We start from the raw sequence: 25840 nt of genomic DNA on the forward strand, positions 1-25840 counted from the left end.
ATCTAGAGATGTGACTAGAGGATTGCCTTCGGGTTCGATGTTTGAAAACAAACAACGATGAATGGCCAAACGAGTATGAGGGGATAGTTACAAAGGAACACCTAGCTGGTCATACGGACTGTAAGGACACTGTGACAATATCACAACAGGGTCAAACAGACGGCTCAGACGGTAGATAACTAGTCCAAGTTGACCATCGGTGGTCGGCAAGTTCTCTGGAGTTTGAACGGAATTGTCCAGAGATTCTGGGCTAAGATCAGCAGATGACCCAGTATCGAAAGTAGGCGGAGGATGAGATGACAAAGGTTGAATGCTCAGAGCAATTGCAATTTCAACATCTTGGTCCTCGAGTGACTCTGGTAACTCGAAAAATGACTCCTTAGACAATATTTTAGACATAGGAGAGGAAGAGGAATTGGGTAAACTAGGTTGTTCAGCCACGATGACCTTGTCTTAGTCGACAGAACAATTAACTTCAAGGCTTTAAAATGTTCTTTTAAGGGAAACTCACGATTTGGTCTCAAAAAAAGACTAATAATGTTTTTTGGATCGAGGGCAATCAATTATTAAGATGCATAAAAGATTGGTGCTCTTTCATTTTTAAGAGTCGAGAAAGAAACAAGGATGAATCTATCACTTTCGATTGGAAACAAGCTCGAAAGGACAAGTGCTCGAATGATCTTTTAAGTTTAATGAGTCAAAAAGATCAAACGACTGCTTTGGATGATCTAGGTAAACAGGATTACCAAGCAACCGTGAACTGCAGAATACCTCCTGGTGAACCGAGAAGTACGAGCAGACAATCTCCTCGAATGCTATGTTCGGTGTATCACGTTCGCAAGGTGGCTGACTCAACTTCCTAAGCATAAAAGGATTGCAGCCTAGTGGGGTCTCCCGTTATATACTCGATGGTACGGGGAGCACAAATCCGTACTAACACTATCTAATTTTGAAGCTAACGATAGCTGCTAGGTTTAACGACATCAGAAAACATCTCTAGCCTAGACCTTCTAGATATGATCGTTAATGTCAAATGAACCTTAGGTAAATTGAATTCATTTTAAAGTTGATCTTGAGTTATGTTTCAGTTTTCAGGTCTTAGTGATGTGACTCAAAAAATCTTAAATGCAACTAAATGAGACAAGACCCTTTCAATTCGATGAAATTCCTACACTAGAGAAGGTAGAAACTACTCTATCAAATGCAAGCAATCAAGCAACTAAATACGAAATGATCTTTCACTGCCTTACTTTTTCAAAATATAAACTAATGAAAAATGCATTCCAATTCCTAATTTCCTGACAAGCACTTATTTATAAGTCCTTTCAAAAGAAAAAAAGTTCTCTTCTTTTTCAAATGCCGATGCAATTCTAGTCTTCTAATGATGCAAGTTATCGTAGCACAATGATGCAACAAGCTAGAATTTCATACTTTTTCATGAAACAATGAAACAAACTTTTCGCATATAATCTTTCAGTGAAAAAGTTCTCGAGACAATAAGCTCTTCAAGCAAATGAATGGATGAAAAGAGAAACTCATTCACACTAATGAAACACCAACTTTATCAACCACAAGACAAGCAACGTAATCCATGCTGGAAAATAAACGATTAGGCAAGCAAACAAAAACTTTTCAATCTTGTGTAAAAGAGGTCAAAGTCATAAAAGGACCAAAAACAAAATGCAAAGAGTAAGTACACCTACAACCCAACTTACTAAGTTCACAAGCTGTTGAATGGACAACCAACTAGATGCGCTAGTGCCGCTGGCCACTCAATGACTCAATCAATCAAGCAGAAAGATGATAAGCCAACAAGCAAACAAAACCAAATGAAAATTAGCTTTCTAATCAGGGATAAAATGGTCCAAAAGGCTTACGGGGTCAAAACCACAAGAGAAGAACACACTGGCCAAGATTGGGGTCAGGCCCTAATCTTCACTTATAGGCATCGGTGCAACTGCTTAACTGACAACAAGCACCAGAGGCTAGTCGGTGCGACTGTTTCTTAGCAAGTCACGCTAATCGGCGCAACTATCAGTGAATGAAGCACGTTGATCAAGGGAGATAAGGAAAAAAATTAAAAATTTTGAAACAGGGACCAGATCTTCTACTATGAATTTTAGACTCAGACCAGTAAGTAGGAAAAAAGAAATAGAACCAAAGGGAAAAATTGAAACTAGAAAAGTTCTCACGAAATCATGAAATCCAAGACAATCAAAAGGATTGGGATCTCTACTGGAGTCACCAATTTCTGGTGAAGTAAAATTATAAGTGTGGATACAAACGAATTCCTCTAGCCTGATAATGGGTCTAACCACAACATATACATTCTATGGAAGATTTCCTTAGGTTAGAACCAATTAATAGGGCCTACCTCTTAGTCCACTTATCCTGTTTGATGATGTCCTTGCTTGCTCAGTCCAGCTATCTCTCACTTCCTTCTTCAAGCACCTGAAATCAGTAAACAACAGCAAACATAAAATGTGATAATAGACAATTTGTAATTCAACCTACTTAATAAATCAATAAACATTAAGCCATGAATATGTAAGATGACAAATAATGTAGGAAATCAATCGATAGTTTCATATATTAATATCAAAGAGAGATTACAACCATTTTCCTTGATGTTGCAGTACTCCTCTGACAAGACCAGGTTCCCACACACTTCTACTAGAATTCCATGATGGCCTCAATCAACAATAGTTTTAAGGCTCTTCCCTTTAGGCTTCACTCCAAACCAAATCACACTTCTCCCTCACACAACTAGATAGCTACAACTAGTAATAGCTTGTTGTCTACTACAAACCAAAATAGCATTAGCACACCAATATCAACACTAGCTTGTGCTTGGGAAGAAGGGAGATTTATATAGGAAAATGGATGGAAGATGGATCCTTTTCTCATGGGAGAAGGGCTTATCCCTTGAGGTAGTTCCATCATTATAGGGGAAAGGTGCCCAAATTGACATCCTCGACCCCTTCTAGCCAAACCATTTACCATACTTCCGTTACGAAGCTTCTAGAGCTCAAAGATTCGGCTCCAAATTTAAAAAACTTTCCATAATAGGAACAATGCGATTGGAACACAACTCAGTCACTCCGATTGGCACGAGGGATAGTTCTAATCTCTGCACATCGGTGCAGGGAAGAAAAAGGTCATTAGCACTAGTCTTGTAAACTGAGAAAAACAGAAGTTTGAGGGGAAATGGTGCAAAAGGGAATTAATCTGCTCATGAAGAGGGACACAATGAGAGTTTCTTCATGGATGCAAAGCATGCGGGGTTCACTATAGAGGTCCTTCAAGATCAAGGAACAGGGAGTACAGGGACAATGACAAAATGTTGTGTAACAACTAGTGAAGGATCAAGGGAAAGATTTTGATACCCATCGGAAGATGAGGTTGAGAAGATGTAAGGTTTTCCAACTCATTGGAAGCTTCATCCATAAGATGAAAAAGGTGAATGGGATGATTACCTTCACACAACTTACAAGGAAATTTGATTTTCCCTTTTTCCCATGGGATCTACCTCCACTAGTTGAAGGTTTGTCACTAGCATGATTGCGAGAGGCTGATGACAAAGGTCGATGTGAACCTGTGGACCACACTTCTAATACCTTGGGAATACCAGGACAATTTTGAAGAAGGTGGTCACCCTTAGATAACATGCAAGGGAATTTTACTTTCTAGGGCTGGTTGGAATATTTTCCTACATCAACTGCATATGTAGCAATGGTTGTTTGGTTTCCCCCTTTCTTATTTTGCTTCTTCTTCTTCACCCTCTTCTTCTTATTCTTAGATTCTTGATTACTAGAATCCAGAATCTCACTAGGCGAAGAGGAAGAATGAGGTGAAGAAATAGGTGAAGAAGGCAAGGGGTCAACTTTAGGATCAACATGAGGTTGATGTTGTTCAGGTGGAGGAGAACTTGGTTGAAAATCAGTTGGGACACTCGGAACCACCAAGGTTGAAAACAACCAACCTCGCAAACCAATGGTCAATCCAGGAAGGGACAACGTCACCATATAGGGAGCGCCAGTATTTCTAAAAGAAGGAAAAGGACTAGGATTCCCATCAGAGCGGTTACATTGACTGGTAGACTCAAGAAATGTTACCATTGGTATCAACCTAAGATCTACTAAGGAGTATTTATAGGGAAGGATGTTGTTCCGCAGTCAATTAATTTTAGAATTTGAAACAAAAACTTTGCCTTTTCATGTTTTGAGAGTTGAGAAAAGGATGAAAAGGTGACTCTAGTCGCTTTCGTTGGATTAACGATCTTGGAAGGACAAGTGCTCGATGATATTTTCAAATTTTAAGGAGTCAAAAAATATCAAAATGACTACTCAAGATACTCTAGGAAAAAGTAGTACCAAGTAACCGTGAACTACAATATACACGTCAACAAATAAATTTACAAAGGACTTGACGTACGTGTAGGCAATCTCCCCAAACGTTGTGTTTGGTGTATCGTGTTTATAGGGCGGAAGACTCAGCTTCCTATGGATAAAGGTTTGCAACCTATCAGCGTCTCCCTTTATATACTTGATGGTACGGGGAGCACAAGTCCATGCTAGCACTGTCTAATGCAAGAGTGAACGATAGATGCTAAGTTTTATAGACGTCGGAACATGTCTCTAGCCTAGACCACTGAGTATGAATGTTAATGTTTCAAATTCTCCTTAGATTAATTGATATATTTTACAGTGGATCTTGAAATTATGTTTTTGTTTTAAGGCTCAACACGATGTCACGTGAACATCTAAGATGAAACTATATGAGAAAAATAAAACTTTCGTTTCTATGAAAGCTAGACTAACCAAGGGAAGAAATTTCAATGAATAATGCATCAAACAAAATGAATCATGCAAAATTCCTTCCACTAACTTTCACTTTCGTCTTCCAAACACAATGCCAAAAGTAAAAAATATTTTCACTTTTCACTATCCTAGATGCAACTTTTTGAAAGAAAAATGATTTTGACTTTACAAAGATGCACTTATATGAATTATGCTTTTCTTTTCGTTTTGAACGATTTGATGCACCTAATACAGGTTTTAGCTTTCAATCATCTAAAAGTGTGATCTATTATTAATGATGAATCTCAAAAAATAACTTCTCAATGCAACTAATCTAATGCATGTTCACGAAAAGTAAATTTCGAAATACAAGCTAAAATAGACGCAAAATGACGTTTTCAATGATTTCTACAGAAAACCACACTCAATCAATCATCAAAACAAACATCTCAATGACACCAACAAGCAGAAAACGATGACCAATTGACCAGAAATGCTAGAACTTAGTCAAATTTCACTTCAAAGCCTTTGAGACAAATTTTGCAAATTAATTAAGGCAATCAATAAAAAAACTAACAAATCCAAGCATACAGGATGGGAGAAGACCTTAGGGGCCAAGAAACACTGGATTCTTAGGAAGAAACCTAAAAAATTCTCACATTCAAGGATCATCGCTACTTTATATACCCAAACCCGCAATTATCGCTACTTTGCATAGGCAAACCCAAAATGGCATCACTACTTTGTATTGAAAAAGTAGTGATGATTTTAGCCCGACCAAATAATGAAGAAAAACAATTTCATCGCGACTGTAAAGGTAAAAATCTCGATGCCATCGTGACTTTTAAGGCTAAACCCGCGATGGGCGAGGAATATGGGAAAAAACTATAAATATTCCAAGAAAAAATCTAGACTTAGCACTCTAAGGTAGTAATAAGTGATGGTATAAACCCAGACTGATGTAGACAAGTTGAAAAATTGACGATTGGTCAAACTAGTCAAAAGATTAAGGTGAAGGATTGGATGGAAAGGATCATATGCTCCCGAGTGGAATCGCCATTTTTTTAAAAGGTTAATCCTCTCTGTGGACAGAGACGATACCTCTAGCCCAATGAGTGGGTCTAACAATTGAAGTGACAATCAACTACACATCTTCCTAGGTTATAATTGAAAAGAAGAACAAAAGAGATGGCCTACCTCATTCTGATGCTATTCTTATTTCCTTTGTTGAGAGCATCGAACAGCTTGTGTCATGGACTTACTCATGCTTGTCTCATTTTTTATGTACTTGCACAAGTGATCAAGGGACAACAAAGCATTCCAAAACCAATAGCAAATCCAATAACAACCTACTTAACTCATCGAGGAGTGTCAAGCTAAATAATACATGAACACATATATTTTGGGAAGATGAACCAGCAGTTGTATATTATTAAGAAATAAATGGAAGCTTACAACTAAAGCCTTGACGTTGAAAGTCTCTCCTTGAGTGGTAATCCAAGTCCAAGCCAAGAATTATCCAAGCACTCCTTCTCCAAGTCTAATGAATAGCCTCTAGGCACAAGCTTAGCATAAGGGTGCAAATAGACATAGACTAACCAGTCTCTAACCTGACCAACCAACCATTTGGGAATGGGAGGGGATTAATATATAGGCTGGGAAAGAGAGTTAGGACCTCTCTAAAGATAGGATTAGGCCCTAATCTCAAGGAGGTAGCTTATAGGGATAGGACTAAGAGGCCAAATTGAGAGAATTCGACCTCATCTATGTTGAACAACTTCTAACTCGCTGCTCTGGAAGCTTCTAGATCATGAATCTGCTCATCCTCTTTGGAAAAATTTCCTTTTTGTGATCATCGTGGGTATACAAGCAAACAGAGGGATGCCATCATGGGTTTGTTATAATACAAGAGGTGACCATCATGGTTTTTAATGTCATAAGAGCGATGAGACTCAAAATTAGGGTTTTAGAGCTATTTCTTCAGGGGAAAGCTCAAGGAATTTTGAAATCAATGTTCTAGGGAGGATATGAGTTGCATATCTTAATAAGTAAACTACATGATGGTCATGTTTTGGGAACTTCAGGGTATGTCACAAGGAAGTACATGAGGTGTGACAAAATACTGTGTAACACTAAGCCTAGCCAAAAGCTTAGCTCCCAAAAGCCCTTTTCAATGAGTTATGAAGTTCTATTTATAACAAAGGGTGGGGTGACCCTTGACATTCCCCTTTATGACTCTTTGACTCCCCTCATGACTCTTCAACTTCTTCACTAAATGACACATTACATTACATACTGACTGTTCACATTCAACTAATGACACTTGGAATTTCACTTACAACAAATTTACAAATAATATTACATTTTCCACATGTACCCATGTAAGACAAAATAGGCTAAAGACAGCCAGAAAAGATACAACACTATGACTTGGAGTTTGGAGAAAGTCCATCTCAGCAACATCCAATTGATGCTTCTCGGTCACATATGGGTGCCAAGCTTGGTACTGTGGGATGGTGTCCCCAAATTGTTTGATGGTGTCTTTCTAAAAGCGAGCTCTTGCCTCCATGGTATCGGGGTATATGGTCTTGGAACCCGTATCCAACTCATTCTGATGTATGAGGAGCATGGTATTGCCCTTGATAGGACCACAAATGTACTTATGCATGTTGTGTGTGTTTAACTCTATGTCTTCCCTAGTGGCCTCTCATCTTAGTTGCTTTGTTTACTCATCGATCTGTAGTCGAACTTGGTTCTTAGGTTTAGCATTGGTGAGGGAACCAGTTGATGGGATCATGTTATTTCTCACCATGACATCCAAACTACTATACAACTGCACATATGAGACATGTATGCTACTGATGAATGGCATGATCTGCTCATAGTTGTGGACCAACATCAAAACCTTTTCTTTCTCCAGCTTTGCCTGTGGCTTCATCTTCTTTACTAAGTCGAGTAGGGCCCCTTTGTACCGCATTGTCCACTCTTTTACATGGGTGATGGCAGCATGTATGTTCTTAAGTGTTTGAACAAACTCTTTGCTCCATTGTTGTAGGCCATGCACACGGACAACTACTTTATGCACGGTGACAAATCCATCATAGAGCTTCCACATGGTACCCTCAAGTGTACTTCAATAATTATTGTTGTCCTCATTTCCCCCAATGCGAAATTTGCATTGTGTGTTCATGCTCAAAGTTGTTATGCCTCTTGCCTAGAAGCCTGCAAATTCTTTGCTAGTTGTTCATTATCAGTCGTTAGGTACTTAAAATTTGAGTTTGTTTCTCCTTCATAGGCCAAGATCGCTTCAACAAGGGTAGTTGGATTCTTCCTGGTGTCTGACACTATCACCGTTTCCTTAATGAATGAAGGTGTTGTGTGATCATCCAAAAATTGCTTCCTCCATGCGTGTACAATATTCTTTTGCAACTCATCAAATGATATATTGTACACATCCATGACCAAATCATCATCAAGGAAAATAACATCTCCTTGCTCGCTCGGCACTGGTTCTAACACTAGAAGTAGTGAAGGCTGAGAGATGAACTCTGATGCTCTTGTCATAACGTCAATGTCTTCATTCTATGGCTCCTGTTTCGACTCGATGTCTGTCATTTCGATCAATTTTTCAATCTGGTAAGAAAGATGCTAATCCTGCATTGTTTCACCCTCTTCCTTAGCTGGTAGTTGTTCTAGCTCATCAACCTGTATTGGCGTTGTTTTCTCTATTGTTATGCATTTCATTTGGTATTATTCTTGCTTCTTCTCTATCCCCTGGAGCTTCAGTTCTTCTTCCTGCAGCCTCTTATTTTCTCTCTTCCTTCACTCTGCTTTCTTCATCCACTACTCCCTCTTTACTTCCGCCGCCAAAGCTACCTCTACAAGATAGGATCTGCCTTCATCTTCCAGCTTTTCTCTGCTTATGGATCCTTAGAAACCTTCCTCTTTCTCTTGTCCTTCACTCAATTGCTTCCCATTTCTATTTTTGTTGTTGCTTCCAGAGTTGCTACTGTCTGTAGAGAAGCCTTCCAAGTTGTTGCTATATTGACTAGTTCGTTGAGTTTGGAGGCATTATAGTAGTACCTCCGAGGGTCCTCTTCCAATCAATGAAATTTCCCGTGGATCCATGGAAAGTACACTCTCGCACAGTAGTCCATATAAAAACTTTGGGGATCATACTGATTAAATTCCTTGGTGTCGAACTCGAATTTCACTATCTCCTTAGCTTCGTCATCTTCATCTTTCAATCTCTTAATCTCATATAATCCAATCCACAAAGGAAGAGCAGGACGTGACACTTTATTCTTCCTATGCAGTTCTATTGACAACCCTGTGGAGAGGTGATACGAAACTTCTTGCATGATTATCTTGTCAGTGGCATACTTTCATACCACATGCAAAGGATTCTTTCCACATAACACTATGATGAAGGTGCCACTTAGTGAGGCATACTAATCTGCAATTTTTACTATTTCCTCCATTACTTCTTGGGAAATTGCAAGGTGGATCTTGCTCAAGGATAAACTTGTACAACGGGACGATAAATTCATCAGTTAGCCTTGCCATCACTCCTCTATAGCTGCAATTGGAAAACAACTAGCAATAGATGTTCATGACAATCTCTTTTGGTGTCCATGTCAAGCTCATGCCAGGGAACTGCTTGCTCATTCATGGGCAGATTCCGAGCCTTAGCCACTTGGGTCTTTAACTGATGAGCCAACCAGTCTGACGAGTTGAAAGGCATCCCATAATTAAACAATTGGTCCAATAATACTACCCACCCTTTAGGAAAGGTTTATGTTTTCTCTCGACCATATATTCTACAAGCAAAGATGATCAAGAACTAATAAGCCTTCCATAGGGACTTCGTCTTGTAAACATGAGTGGGTGTCTGTCTAAAATTCGACGACTCTTTCTCCCAGCGCTTGACAATATTTCTTGTGTTCACATAGTTATGGGTGGCATATAAAAGTGAGTCCACGTGCTTCACCGACTCAGGTAAATGATACATCTGTTGAAAGTTCTCTACCTTGAAGGTGGCAAGCTCTCTCCTATTGGCACTACTTAGTGTTGTAGTCTATTTATCTCTGTGTGAGACAATCTAGTTGGTGATGTATGCACATGGGAATGTGGGGTACCTCCATGAAACCTTGTACAAGTCTAACCACTGGATATTGAGATAAACTTATTGGTCCTCTATGTCTTCCTTAAATATCCCTACAAAAGTATCTTTGATTTGTTACCATGTAAGTGTTGTACCCTTCTCAATGAACAACTAAGTATCCGCATAAAATATAAAATCCATTGACATCTTCTCAATTGCTTCCCCAATACTACTCTTCATGGTTTCCTTTGATGCATCACTCTTGGATGCCATGTTAACTATTACTGCTAGAGAGATGCTAAACAATTGTTGTACCTATGGAAAATATAGGACACTCAAGGAAATAAAATGTCAGTTTAAAAACCAAAGAAACTTCAAGACAAGATTAAGCAATAAGTCAGGCTCATGATGGGAAGGATTGCAAAATTCTAGCTAACATAGTTCACTAGATGACTATGGGAACTGTGCATTGCACAGTCCCAAAAGTGAGTTGGGAAGCTTGATGACTGGATTTGCGTAATGCGCAGTTCAGTCTAGGCCAAGGTCAAGAGAGACTGCACATTGTGCAGTCTCAGTGGCCAAGCTGGGAGGCTGGTTCCTGGAACTTCATAGTGTGCAGTTGGAGTCAACCTAGGACATGATATGCGTAATTCTAGAAGCCAAGGCAGAGGCCTTGAGTTCCCATATTACGCAGTTCTAGTTGTGCGCATTGAGATCTGGGCAAAGGGACCCAGATCTGCCCATGGGGAGTGTGAAAAATAAGCAGCTATAAGGATGATGTGATGTTGAGCGCATATATAAGTAAGCATTGATGCATGCATGTGAAAAAAGTGCAGGAATCAATTAAACTGAAGGAAAATGAAGCATGTGAAGAGAGTCACTACAACGATGACCATTAGTGCAAAAATGAGAAAACACATACGACACTCGGATAAGGTAACCTAAAAATTGAAGAAACACTTCTACGAGGTAAAACAAGTTAAAATTCCAGCAGTTGTTCAAAGAAACAAGTGAAAGAACATTCTCACAACATAAAAAACAAAATGCTACAAAAAAAGCAACAAAAGATGAGAAAATAAAAACTCACCCGGAAAAGTGACAACAATTGCATTGAAGGTTCCTTGATCTCCTCAAAAATGCAAGAACTCCAATATCGAGTGTGAAAATGATATCTAGCAATGTCGATTAAATATATTTGGTCAAGTTAGGTTTTATGATGCGCTTGCCTAAAATCAAGGAAAAGGTCACACTTGGCGATAGTTTCTAAAATAACTCAAGTGCCTCCTTTAGGTCGCTAAAAATAGATCCCTATTTTTAGGGATGTTTTTTCCTTTTTTGAGAAAAACTACCATGCATTTCCCTGAAATATTGCACATTTTTTAGAAGGACTGGGCAACTCTTTGGCTCATGCACTACGCAGTTTCTTAGCACAATGGGTTCTACGTAATTTTTGTGTTGAGTGGCTCTGGTCTGCCTCTCCTATCTATGCATTTAATAGCTCAAGGTTGGTTTCGAAGCACAAGTACCTAGATCAGTGCAAGATGAGATACTGTAGTTTAGAAGGGAGGCTCCAAAATGAAGCATAGGAAAAATTTTGAACGGTGGTTGTAGCCACTGCAACAGGGTGCTATGTGGTGTTGACATGGTGGCACACATGGCTAGGAGCCATCTCACCACAAATTTCAAACTACAGAGGTATTTTTTAGTTCCTTTCTACCTAGCGCTCAAAGTAGACAAAAGTCATGAAAGAGATGAAGGCCAGATGACATATTGTCTCTATTACCTAACAAGGAGAAAATTATGTTGTATCTTGGATATTACAGTAAAACAACCTAAGGTTTATTGTGTGATGGTGCACTAAAACTATGGAAAACACCATGTTAGATTTTGTATGAGGTATCAGTGCCACATAGATATCGTAATGCAAATCCTAGCTAATATGGCAAGGGGTTAAGGGGCTCAAACTTCAAATGGGCATAACTTTCATTCCAGAGGTCGGAATGAGAAAATAATTATATCACAAGAAAGCTCTTGAAAAGGTAAATGAAATGATTGTATCTAAGGCACGTTTCATAGAATTTGGAGGAGAAGGAATTTTGTAACCCCATCTTCATAATGAGACCATGGAGGCTGGGTTAATTCAATGTAACACCTCCCATGCACTCATGTTTAGCCTAAGGGGGTGGGAGAGATTGTTATGCCTATGTTGTTGTCTGTCACTAAAACGGAAAAGAAGTGTGCAAGTTTAGTCAACCTATCAACCACCACATCAATGAAATATTTACCCATTACCTTAGGTAGCGCTATGATGAAATCCATGGAGATATATTTCCATTTTTGAATAGAAATAAGTAGTGGTTGAATTAGATCAATTGAATAAATATGTTCATTATTGCTTTGCTAGTGTTGTAGCTTTTTCTATCTCTTGTCACAGAATTTCTTCAGAAAATATAGAAGCCTCCTAGAGACAACCCCTGGGTTGAAGGAAAAGGGTCAGTGCCTAGGGAATCCAAGAGGAGTGTTTTTGAAGATTATCTAAGGTATTTTTGCTACACTCCATATGTCATATCATTTGAAAAGAGATAAATCAGAGCTTGGTTCAATAGTCCTTCACCAAGGTTGACTCAAGCAGACACACATATCTAAATACTCATGGGTAAATATGGCTTATCTCAAAGAAAAATGCATTCGTTTTGGTGGATGACACATAAAAATGCACAATTGAACATTATTATTGTAGTATAGATGAATAGGAGGAAGGGAAGGAGGGAAATCGATGCAAAGGGTTGTACATAATACAAAATCCTAAGCAACAATCTACAACAGAAATATGGAAAAGTGAGGAGGTGAAAATGCAGAAAAAGTGGGACATGAATTAAGGTCTCAAGCTCTATGCCTCATTAATATATTTATAAAAAAATAGCATAATTAGATTTATGTTTACATGCAGGTACTATAGGATATCAAATAAAAAAAGTAAATATGTGCTTACACATGTACTCCTCAGTACTTAGCAGCATACATACAACCAGAGAGTGAAACTGGTAGCATCATTACACAATTTGAGAGGAGGAAAGGCATACATGAAATGATATACAAATGGGAAAACCTACTGCGTATTTCTCTGATTGGAATCAACAAACCTGCTTCATTAATATTTGAATATGGAGTCCAAATCACAAGTCCATCACATTTAACAATTGTATATGCCCGAGAACCTCATGAATAGGCAAATTGAACCAAAGTGCAACCACTCTCTCTACAAACAAAGCTTAGAAGTTGCAAAAGCAGAATTTGGGCCTCCTGAATGCAGAATGTGGGAACTTGTGTTAAGTGTTTCTCCCCTCTTTTTATAAGGAGAGGGAGAGCTTGAAAAACAATTAAAAAATATCTCAATTGAGCTCCAACTAGCTGATCGACTAGCTCTCTCAGTGTGGGAAGGTTCTGCTACAAAAATCATTAGAAAGGATTTGATTCCTTTCTTGAAAATACAACAAATGACAAAATAACAATACATGGGAAAATATAATGATGGGTAGAGAAAAATATCTCCATGTCAATTCTTGTGATGGTCGTTGATTAGGAAACATCTTTTCCATGATGTTCTTCTTCAGCTACTCGACTGATTTGTGTGTCGTGTTCCTCTTAACTGCTTGAATTCCCCACTTTCTAGAGTTGGGAGTGATCAACCGTGGTGGCCTTAGTGGTGTTCCAGAATCACAACTACCAACTCATCCACCTTTTAACTCTTTGTATTACACTATTAAAGCCTCTCTCATCGGAATTGTTTCAAACACCAACTGTTCTAAAGTTATGACATCCTCAACCTCCAATATGCCCACCTCTGATATGACATCATCACTCTACGTGGCACCTCATGAGTGGTGACACGTGTCATATAGATTTGTCCCCTTAGGCCCCTCAAAATGCCAAAAATTCTTGCCATGTGTCCTGTAGTACTGCCACATCATGATGACATCAAATGCCATTATGGCTTTATCGGAATTCCTCGACGCTTTCTAATACTATCGACACTTTATGATATCACAAATTTTTAAAGGTTCTCACTTTGAGAAGTTCCAATTTTGTTATACGTCAATGTGTCAATGTTCCGATGTTGCGATCTTCAATACTCTGAACCTTCGATATTGCGATGTGCGATGTGCTAGAACTTCGATATTGTGATCTTCGATATTCTGGACCTCCGATATTGTGATATCCAATATTTTGGACATCCGATATTGTGATCTCCGATATTTTTGACCTCCGATATTGTGATCTCTGATATGCCTTCTTTTCTAAGGCTTCAAACCCTTGAAACTTCGACAAACCATATCTTTTTATCTAGGAGTTCATTTTTGGACTTCCACATATCGTTGAAAAGGTGTTCAAAGAACTTTCCAATGGAGAGGGTCTCATAGGCTTTGAGTCATTACGCAGCTTGGAATATGACTTCAAAATTCTCTTCTCTTTTTCACTCTTTTGACATCATTTCGCACCATTCAAACAATTTCATAGTAAGTGAAAACATTAGATCCAATTGGGGACAGTTCCTTGCTGGAAAGGTGTTGAGAACATCTAGACTAGTAGCCTTCACCATTGGGCATGGAGTCAAAAATATATTGAACCTGTAAAACCAGAAAACCTCCCTGGAACTTTAACTGTTGGGAGTCCCTTCCTCATAAAAACTGAAATGTAGAACTAGAAATTCTAACAACTGGAAATTAAATGCTCACCTAGTGAGATTATTTATATAAAAATCCTATGTATGCATAGGGCTCAATTCACCCAAGTGAGGTAAATCATCGAATGATGCTAACCCATCATTTAGCCTAATATCTGAGTAATAGACCTTATGTCATCGCTCTCTACAAAATTAGCAATTAAAATAGGAATTAACCATTTGAAATCTTGACGTAAAACATTTAATACTCATTGCATAATCTATATCAGTTGCTGACCAAAGAAAGATGCCATATAGCCATCTACTAGATCATAAAACTGACGAGAGAAATTTACAATTTCTAGGAATGAATCTTTTTGCAAAAGACAACCACAAACCCTGCTTGGTTCTTCAACTTTGGGATTTTCTTGAACAAGTTGTTGCTGGAAGTATTCTCCCCACTTGCTGGTAAGAAATCTCTTTGAAAGTATGCAACAATCTCATCCTCCTTTGAATCAACTAAATCATAGATTGGAGAATCTTTATCTACTTTAATACTAGCTTCTTGAACTTGTTCTCCATTTGAAGGATGTGAATCGTAAATTGGAGCCTCTTTGTTAACCTCCTCATGGGCCTCCTATTTTTGTGCATCTTCCCATGACTAGGACTATTGTAGTCCTGCATTGCTCAACATCACATTAGATTCATACAAATCATAAGAAGGAGAATCATAAAATTTGGCAGAATAAGATCTATGAGGGCCTGTTTGTAGCTTGATCATGTCTCATTCTTCCCTTTCTTGATCATTGGGTGATGCTTCTTGATGCCAGTATATGTCTTCTTGGAGTCTAGCCCCACAAACATCTTCAATACGATAATTAACCTCATAAACATTTTCAACATTAAAATGTGCACAACAATCTTGAAACAGAGCACTCAGTGGATATAATATTTTGTAGAATTGATTAAATTCTATGTGAAAGCTCTTTAAGGAAGATATGTTTCCATGAAGTATTGTTTTGTACCAAGCTCTAGCATCTTCATCTAAAGAATACATTAAGAATTTCATTTTCACATCTTCAATAACAATGCCTTGTTGTTCCACGCATTCATTAAATTCCTTGAGGTGGTGGTTTGGTCATCTATCTTTGCTTCCACTGAATCTAGGAAAAGATGTAGACCATTCATGATATGGAGGAACATGATGGGGATAACGAGTAACAAAAGAAAAACCTAGTGGGGAAAGTTTGTTGGCCAAGAAAAAAGGAAGGGTCATTTTGAAAACCACTTTAGGTGAGTGATCTCAAGTTCAAAGGTAGGGGAAACTTTCGGTTGTTTAACATCAAAGTGAGTATGACACTCCTTGAAACCCAGAATGACCAAATAAATACATAAAGAGTGAATTCTTCACGATGTTTAAAACAAGATTCAAACAGTGGATTTGTTAGGATGTTTACAATAAGATTCAAACAGTGGAGTCACCAAGTTGAGAGATCTCCAACCCACACTTCCCTTGCTCACCCGACAGAGGGAATGTAAAAATTGTCATACCTAGGGAAACGTATTTTGATTCATTCCCTAGAAATGACACGAGAAAGATGTTGTATTTTTTTTCTATCTCCTGTCACAAAATTGCTTTAGAAGATATAGAAGCCTCCAAGAGACACCCCCGGGTTGAAATAAAAGGGTCAATGCCTAGGGCATCTTGGAGGAGTTCTTTTGAAGATTATATAAGGGCTTCCTACTACACTCCATATGTCACATAATTTGAAAAGAGATAAATAAGAGATTAGTTCAATAGTCCTTCACCAAAGTTGACTCAAGGAGACACACATATCTAAATACTCATATGTAAATATGGCTTATCTCAAAGAGAAATGCGTTGGTTTTGGTGGCCAACACACAATAATACACAGTTTAAAATTGTTATTGGAATTTGATGAACAGGAGGAAGGAAAGAAGGGAAATCGATGTAGAGTGCCGGACATAACACACAATCCTAAGCAACAATCTCCAATGGAAATATGGAAGAATGAGGAGGCGAAAATGCAGAAAAAGTGGAGCGTGAATTAAGGTCTCAAGCTCTATGCATCATGGATACATTTTTCACCAATTAGCATAAGTAAATATGTGTTTACATACACATACTGTAGGCTATCAAATAACACAATTAAATATTTGTTTACAGAACTACTATAGGATATCAAATAACACAAGTAAATATGTGTTTTCACAGGTACTTCTCACTAGTTAGCAACATACATACAACCATGAGAGAGTGAAAGCGTCAACTTCATTACACAATTTGAGAGGAGGAAATACATACAAGAAATGATATACAAAGGGGAAAACATACTACGCAATGCTCTAATTGGAATCAATAAAACTACTTCATTAATCTTTGAAGATGGAGTCCAAATCACCAGTCCATCACATTTAACAATTGCATATTCCCAAGCACCTCCTGAACAAGCAAATTGAACCAAAGTGGAGCCACTCTCTCTGTAAGCAGAGCTCAAAACTTGCAAAAGCATGATGCAGGAATCTATAAAGCATAATCTGGGAACTTGTGTGTTGGGTCCCTATAATACTAGTGATTACCATGTTGGGTCCCTATAATACTAGTGATTACCCCATTACTATTGTAGTTATACCCCTTATTTATATGTTTGTGCCCCTATTACCCCCATATTGTTATTTCTGTGCCCCATAGAATCCCCCTATTGTTATTTGTGTGGCTTTATATTATTATCGTTAGGTCGGCTGGATTATATTGTGACTCCTTAGACTCCTCTATATAGAAAGGAGGTTTTGTCATTTGTATCATCCAAGAATTGTTCATTTATGTAATGTAAAGGAGGTTTCCCCCTCGAAGAGGCTGAATTCTAAGGCGTGGATCTTTCTTTTCTATCTTTTCTTGAGTTGGTTTCATAACATTTGGTATCAGAGCTTTGGATGCTAGGGTCTCGCTGCTCCAAACAGGTCATCGTGGTATGTTTGCTATAAATTTTTTTCTGTGACGTTTCAGAAGTCGCAAAAAAAAACCATTTGAGAAGAAGTGACGCTGAACCTTGGGTCCGAATTTCAGAGCGTTTCGCGCGACATTTTTGGAGATATGATCTGAGGAAGTGGGCCTTTCTGGAGACTCCTGAATTACATTCAAAACAGGTGACCTGGGGAAAATCGTCATAACTCTCTCTCGGAGGATCGGATTGAAATTTCGTAAAAAGGTACAGAAAGAGGACAGACTGTAGTTTCTTGTATATGTGTTTCAGATTCAAAGGTTGAAACAGTGACTCGTGGCACTTCGTACAAGTTCGCTCTACTGAACTAGTATAAAAGAATGTCACTGTGGGAGATTTCACATAACTCTTACTTGGAGAATCCAATTTGGCTCAGAATTGTGGCATTGGAAAGAGGACGCAAAAGGCTACTACAGGTAGCAATTTCAGAACTGGATGATCCGAAATTACAGAGATACATCAGATTCAATATCAGGCTTCTATCAAGTGAAAAAAGGTGTGTAGTTTTTTTTTAAATTTTTATGTAAGCTTGGTTTAACGGAATTCAAAGGGCATAGTAAAGCATTATTATCGGTAACTGATGCCTCGAGGAAAGAAAATGCAAACACCTAGTAAGGAACCTGAAAGCTCTAGCATGACTCATGAAGAAGAGGAAGAAATGCTACATGATATATCAAAATTACAAGAACAAGTGCAACAAATGTCACGCTCACAAAAGCTAACAGAAGCTAAGATAAGTGGCGTGGAATCTAAGATAAATGGCATGGAATCTAAGATAAATGGCGTGGAATCTAAGATAAAGGACATGGAAACTAAGGTGGAGGATTCGATGGTAAATTTGAAGATAGATTTGAAGACAGACATGGAAGAATTGAAGAACTTGCTACAAGAAAGGGTCACTAATGGTGAAAAGGTAGTAAAGGAAACTCATGATGAGAACAAAAGAAATGTTAATCATGATTCCATAGACTCTAATGTTGGATCGAAGACTCACCATGTTCCAAAAATCGATATGAGGAAGTTTGATGGCAAGGATCCCGCCACATGGATATTACAGATGGAGCAATTCTTCGATCTCAATAATGTGCAAAACACACAAAAGGTACGTATGGCAACTTTATATTTGGAACCAAATCAGTTTGTATGGTATCAATGGCTTTGTTCTCGTAAACAATTTATCACTTGGGCAATTTTTACGGAAGAATTGATAGCACATTATGAGGATACAAAAAGCAACACTTTTTTTAGCCAATTGATAAGTCTCAAACAAAAGGTTTCAATAATGGAGCACATTGAGGAGTTCCAAAAATTGAACATAAGGGTAAAAGATATTCCAGAGGAGCATAGGATTGATGTGTTCATAGGGTCTTTAAAGGATAATATCCAACATGATGTGCGCCTTTGGGAACCTGATTCATTAGAGAAGGCATTCAGGTTAGCAAGAAAAATGGAAAGCAAAATTATGGCAACTAGGAAGCATACCATTCACAACTATAAAGATGGAAGTGTTGTTGCCCATAGTCTTCCACAACCTACAAGGTTGACACCACAACAATTGGAAGAAAAAAGAGCAAAAGGGCTTTGTTACAATTGTGATAGCAAATACACAAAAGGTCATAAGTGTGCTGAGAAGAAATTATTCTACATAGATTGTGAAGAGGAAGAAGAAAAGGAGCAAGAAAGGTCAAAAGAAGAGGATATATTCCAGGAACAAAGCCTAGATGAAGAACAAATAAATCCGACCATATCTTGTAATGCATTGGCAGGAATTACCACTCCTCAAACCATCAAGATAGAAGGACAAATCAAGAAGAAAAAGGTAATAGTGTTGATTGATTCAGGAAGCACCCACAATTTTATTCATTGTAGGGTAGCAAAAGAATTGAATTGCTTCCTATATCCAGCACCAGAGTGTCAAGTGATGATTGCAAATGGAGGAACAATAAATTTCTCTGGAAAGTGCCATAATATCAAGCTATCCATGGGAGAATATGTATTGACTAGCCCAATGCTTTCCATTCCAATGGGAGGTGCTGATGTTGTACTAGGAGTCCAATGGCTACAATCCTTGGGTACAATAGCTTTTAATTTTCAAGAACTTTTCATCAAATTTTCTTCGGAAGGAAAGGAAGTTGAATTAAGGGGTATTGCAGGGAAACCAGGAAAGATAATCAGCTCTAATGGTATGACAAAGCTTCTAAAAAAGGAGCAAAGAGGTGTAATTGCACAATTATGTTCGCTAGATGTTTCCACATTGGAATCATCTATTTCTCCAGATCTCCAAAAAGTCTTGGACAATCATTCCAAGGTATTTGAGACTCCCAAGGGTCTCCCACCTATGCGTGATCATGATCATGCTATTCATCTGATTCCAGGAAGTGTTCCTCCAAACATCAGGCCGTACAGATATCCCTATGTCCAAAAAAGTGAAATTGAACGTATGGTTGCAGAAATGCTAGAGGCTGGTATAATTCAACCGAGTCAAAGTTCTTTCTCAGCTCCAGTAGTATTGGTGCACAAGAAGGATGGATCATGGCGCATGTGTCCAAATTATAGGGAGCTCAACAAGCTCACTATTAAAGATAAGTTCCCCATTCCTGTTATTGATGAATTACTGGATGAATTGCATGGATCAATTTACTTCACCAAGTTGGATCTTCGTTCGGGATATCATCAAATCAGAATGAAGATTGAAGACATTCCAAAACGGCATTTAGAACTCATGAGGGTCATTATGAATTTTTGGTCATGCCTTTTGGCCTTACCAATGCACCTTCAACATTTCAAGGTTTGATGAATTCAATTTTCAAACCATTCCTTAGAAAATTTGTGTTAGTATTTTTTGATGATATACTAATCTACAACAAGTCTTGGAAGGATCATGTTGAACATGTTGACAGGGTGCTACAACTATTGGAGGAGAAACAATTATATGCAAAAAGATCCAAATGTTTCTTTGGAGTCCAGGAGGTGGAATATTTGGGTCATATTGTATCTCATGAAGGAGTTAAGGTAGACCCTAGCAAAATTAAAGCCATTAAGGAATGGAAAATCCCCACATCCATAAAGCATCTGCGAGGATTTCTTGGGTTGACAGGGTATTATCGCAAGTTTGTTAAGAATTATGGGAGAATAGCAGCACCTCTAACAACATTATTGAAGAAAGATTCATTTTCATGGACTCCGGAAGCAACAAAGGCCTTTGAACATCTTAAAGAGGCAATGTGCCAAGCACCGGTCTTAGCTACACCGGACTTCACAAAAACCTTTATTGTGGAATGTGATGCTTCAGGAAATGGAATTGGTGTTGTTCTAATGCAAGATGAAAGACCCATTGCTTTTGAAAGTCGTCCAATCAAGGGAAAGTTTTTAAGCAAAGCTATTTATGAGAAGGAAATGTTGGCAATACTCCATGCACTTAAGAAATGGCGACCCTACCTAATGGGAAGACACTTCAAGGTAAAAACGGATCATGATAGCCTTAAATACTTTTTAGAACAAAGATTATCCTCTGAAGAGCAACAAAAGTGGGTCACAAAGATGTTGGGTTATGACTTTGAAATCATCTACAAAAAAGGGAAGCAAAATGTGGTGGCAGATGCACTCTCAAGAAAGGATGAGGATGTGGAAGCATTGTTGTGTGCCATTTCTATTATCCAACCAGATTGGATAAACGAAGCAAGGGAGGAATGGAAGAATGACGAAGAAGTGTGGGCACTTATTCGAAAGCTACAACAAGATTCCAGTACTTCTGATACATTTAGCTGGAAAAATGATTCGTTATGGTACAAAGATCGCTTATACCTCTGTAAGAATTCCCAGCTAAAACAAAAGATTCTTATGGAATTGCACACTTCTCCCTTAGGAGGGCACTCAGGATTTTTAAAAACTTACCACAGGGTTAAGAAGGAATTTTTTTGGGATGGCCTTAAATCAGATATTCAAAAGTTTGTGGCGGAATGTTTGGTTTGCCAGCAAAATAAAGTTGAAACAATTAAGACACCGAGTCTATTACAACCTTTATCCATTCCAAGCCAACGTTGGGAGGAGGTTTCAATGGATTTTATCACAGGTTTACCCAAGTCTGAGGGAAAGAGTGTCATCATGGTGGTAGTTGACAGACTTACCAAGTATGCACACTTTTGTGCATTATCACATCCATTTAAAGCCAGTACAGTTTCTACTGCATTTATGGAAACAGTTCAAAAGCTACATGGAAACCCAAAGATTATTGTAAGTGACAGAGATCCCATTTTCACTGGAAATTTTTGGACAGAATTATTTTCTTGTCTTGGTACTCAGTTAGCTCATAGCTCATCTTATCATCCTCAATCTGATGGGCAAACTGAGATAGTAAACAAATGTTTGGAAGGATATCTTCGTTGCTTTGTATCTGATAAACAGACACAATGGGTCAAATGGTTGCCTCTGGCTGAATGGTGGTATAACACTTCCTTCCATACAGCAACAAAAATGACCCCATTTATGGCACTTTATGGGTATCAACCACCATCCATCACATCATATTTAAGAGAAAATTCTAAGGTTCAGGCAGTGGAACATCACATCGAACATCAACAACAAGTCCTCCAACTCTTAAAGGATAACCTCGTGTTGGCACAAAATAGAATGAAACAACAGGCAGATCAACATCGCAGTGAAAGAAGTTTTGATGTAGGTGATTGGGTATTCCTACGGCTACAACCATATAAGCAAATGTCCCTAAAGCAAGCTAAGAAGGATAATAAATTATCACCAAAGTATTATGGTCCGTACAAGGTGTTGCAAAAGATTGGTACTATGGCATACAAATTGGAGCTTCCTGCAGCTTCTCGATTGCACCCAGTTTTCCATGTTTCATGTTTAAAGAAGGTTATAGGTGACAAGCTCCCAATTCAAACAATATTGCCAGAACTTGATGAGGAAGGAAAAATTATATTGGAACCAGAAGCAGTCATAGAAACAAGAACTCGACAGCTACGAAATCGATCAATTTCAGAGTATCTTATCAAGTGGAAGAACTTATCCGCTGAAGATTCCACATGGGAGGATGAGAATTTTATGCAGAAGTATCCAGAACTACTCAAGCGTTGAGGACAACATTTTTTTGAAGGAGAGGGGCATGTTGGGTCCCTATAATACTAGTGATTATCATGTTGGGTCCCTATAATACTAGTGATTACCCCATTACTATTGTAGTTATACCCCTTATTTATATTGTTGTGCCCCTATTACCCCCATATTGTTATTTCTGTGCCCCATAGAATCCCCCTATTGTTATTTTTGTGGCTTTATATTATTATTGTTAGGTCGGCTGGATTATATTGCGACTCCTTAGACTCCTATATATAGAAAGGAGGTTTTGTCATTTGTATCATCCAAGAATTGTTCATTTATGTAATGTAAAGGAGGTTGCCCCCTCGAAGAGGCTGAATTCTAAGGCGTGGATCTTTCTTTTCTATCTTTTCTTGAGTTGGTTTCATAACAGGAGGAAGGAAAGAAGGGAAATCGATGTAGAGTGCCGGACATAACACACAATCCTAAGCAACAATCTCCAATGGAAATATGGAAGAATGAGGAGGCGAAAATGCAGAAAAAGTGGAGCGTGAATTAAGGTCTCAAGCTCTATGCATCATGGATACATTTTTCACCAATTAGCATAAGTAAATATGTGTTTACATACACATACTGTAGGCTATCAAATAACACAATTAAATATTTGTTTACAGAACTACTATAGGATATCAAATAACACAAGTAAATATGTGTTTTCACAGGTACTTCTCACTAGTTAGCAACATACATACAACCATGAGAGAGTGAAAGCGTCAACTTCATTACACAATTTGAGAGGAGGAAATACATACAAGAAATGATATACAAAGGGGAAAACATACTACGCAATGCTCTAATTGGAATCAATAAAACTACTTCATTAATCTTTGAAGATGGAGTCCAAATCACCAGTCCATCACATTTAACAATTGTATATTCCCAAGCACCTCATGAACAAGCAAATTGAACCAAAGTGGAGCCACTCTCTCTGTAAGCAGAGCTCAAAACTTGCAAAAGCACGATGCGGGAATCTATAATGCATAATCTGGGAACTTGTGTTAAGTGTTTCTTCCCTATTTTTATAATGAGAGGGAGAGATTGAAAAAGAGTTACAAACTATCTCAGCCGAGCTCCAACTATCTGATCGACTAGCTATCTTGGCATGTGAAGGTTTTGTTACCCAAATCCTTACAAAGGATTTGATTATTTTCTTGAAAATGCAACAAATTACAAAATAGAAAAACATGGGAAAACAAAATGATGGCCACAAAAAAATATCTCCATGTCAATTCCTGTGATGGCCTCTGATAAGGACATGCCTTTGTCATGATGTTCTTCTTCAGCTACTCAGCTGATCCGCATGTCTCTTTCCTCTTAACCGCTTGAATTCCCCACTTTTTAGAGCTAGGAGCGCTCAACCGTGGTGGCCTTAGTGGTGTTCCGGAATCACAGCTGCCAACTCATCCACCTTTCAAATCTTTGTATTACATTACCTAAGCCCCTCTCATCGGAATATTTTCAAACACCAACTGTCCTAAAGTTTTGACATCCTCAACCTCCAATATGCCAACCTTTGATATGACGTCATCACTCCACGTGGCACCTCGTGAGTGGTGACATGTGTCATCCATAGTTTTCCCCTTAAACCCCTCAAAATTCAAAAATTACCTCCCATGTGGCCTGTCATATCACCACATCATGATGATTTCAAATGCCACTGTAGAATTATCAGTACCAATCATATGTTGTCATGTGTATTTATGAGAGCCAATCGTATGTTGCCATGTGGACTTCATTCTTAAGTCCTTTACATTACAATTTGTCCTAGATGTACCTGTAGGTTTTAAAGAAACTCAGGTGAGTAGCTAAAAGTGCATTGCAAACTGTCCTTAATATCTTTACATTAAGTTTTGAAGAAGGAACTAAATAAATTCTTCCCTTATACATGATTAACACATTTACCATTGTATACCTTCCATTATGAATTGTTCCTTCCATAAACTCTATTGCCCATGAATTTTTGGCATATTCTAGAACAATTAACTCCCTCGAATTAGTAGAAATCTCCACCAACAAACATATTTGAGGCCTCTTGAAAAGTGCACCAACAACTAAAATCTTCTTATCCTTCGTATATCATGTCAAAATTATATGTCTATAATCTATTGACCCACTTATCGTTCCTATCATTTATATCTTTTCGGTTCATGAAAGATACCTTTTTATCTTTTAACTATACATAATATACTATGGGGGTGTTGTAGTGAAGCATTAAAGATGAGGCGTTACATCAAAAATAAATAATAATAATAATAGTAATGATGATGTTGATTAAATTAAAAAACTAGTAAAGTATGGAAAATGTGTCTCTTAACATTATGAAAATAATAAAATAATACATATGTTAACTAATTAAAAATTATTAATAACAAAAAAATATTAAGATGTATAATTCATTCTTTATTCACTTATCAAGTAGTGTTTAAAGTGTGTGTGTGTGTCAATTTTTTCTATTTGTGCAGAATGTTTACATCTTTGTCCGTGGATTTCCAAAATTCTATCTCCCTTAATCTTACCATATTTGTTGGCGAGTAAGTAGTTTCCAAAAAAAATCATACATAACCATCTAGAAATGGAAAAATACTAAGAACCAAAAGACCATGAGTATCAAAATCCATCCAAAAACCATCAAGTATTAGATAAAATTTTAGATCCCTTGTACCATTCTGAGCCACCCCTATCCAGGGTATATATATATATATCTATATATATATATATATATATATATATATATATATATATATATATATATATATATATATATATATATATATATATATATATATATATATGTATATGTATGTATCAATTTTACATAAAGGAAAATAAAATATTTGAGATTAAAAAATATAGATATTTTTACTAAAGTTTATTATAAAGAAGATATTTAATTGATTTAATTATTTAGATTTGATATTTATCATTTGAAGAACAAAATAATGAATTAAAAAGTAAAAATAAAATAAATTAATATACATATAGAAAGAGATATTTTTTATTCCATTTTGTAATTTTAGGTATGAAAGAAATTTGTAATTTCCTCACTACTTGATTTGGAATTGATATATAACACTTTAAAAATATATATTAATAAAAGAATTGTAAATATATAAAAAGAGAATTTCAATCTAATAAA

The 25840-nt window shown here is 37.5% G+C and overlaps 1 long non-coding RNA gene across 2 annotated transcripts in view; it reads right to left on the minus strand.

Moving 5' to 3' along the window:
* Positions 1 to 2371: 2371 nt before the first annotated feature.
* Positions 2372 to 25840, minus strand: part of LOC149212205 (uncharacterized) — a 194548-nt gene continuing 171079 nt past the window's right edge. For both annotated transcript variants that reach the window (XR_016250217.1, XR_016250216.1), the window contains one exon: positions 2372 to 2451. This is a non-coding gene — a long non-coding RNA (uncharacterized LOC149212205). The remainder of the gene's footprint in view (positions 2452 to 25840) is intronic.

Source organism: Pinus tabuliformis, chromosome 1_1 (assembly GCF_031772625.1).
Source record: "Pinus tabuliformis cultivar Carrire ecotype Pingquan chromosome 1_1, CPIR1, whole genome shotgun sequence".
NCBI lineage: Eukaryota > Viridiplantae > Streptophyta > Pinopsida > Pinales > Pinaceae > Pinus > Pinus tabuliformis.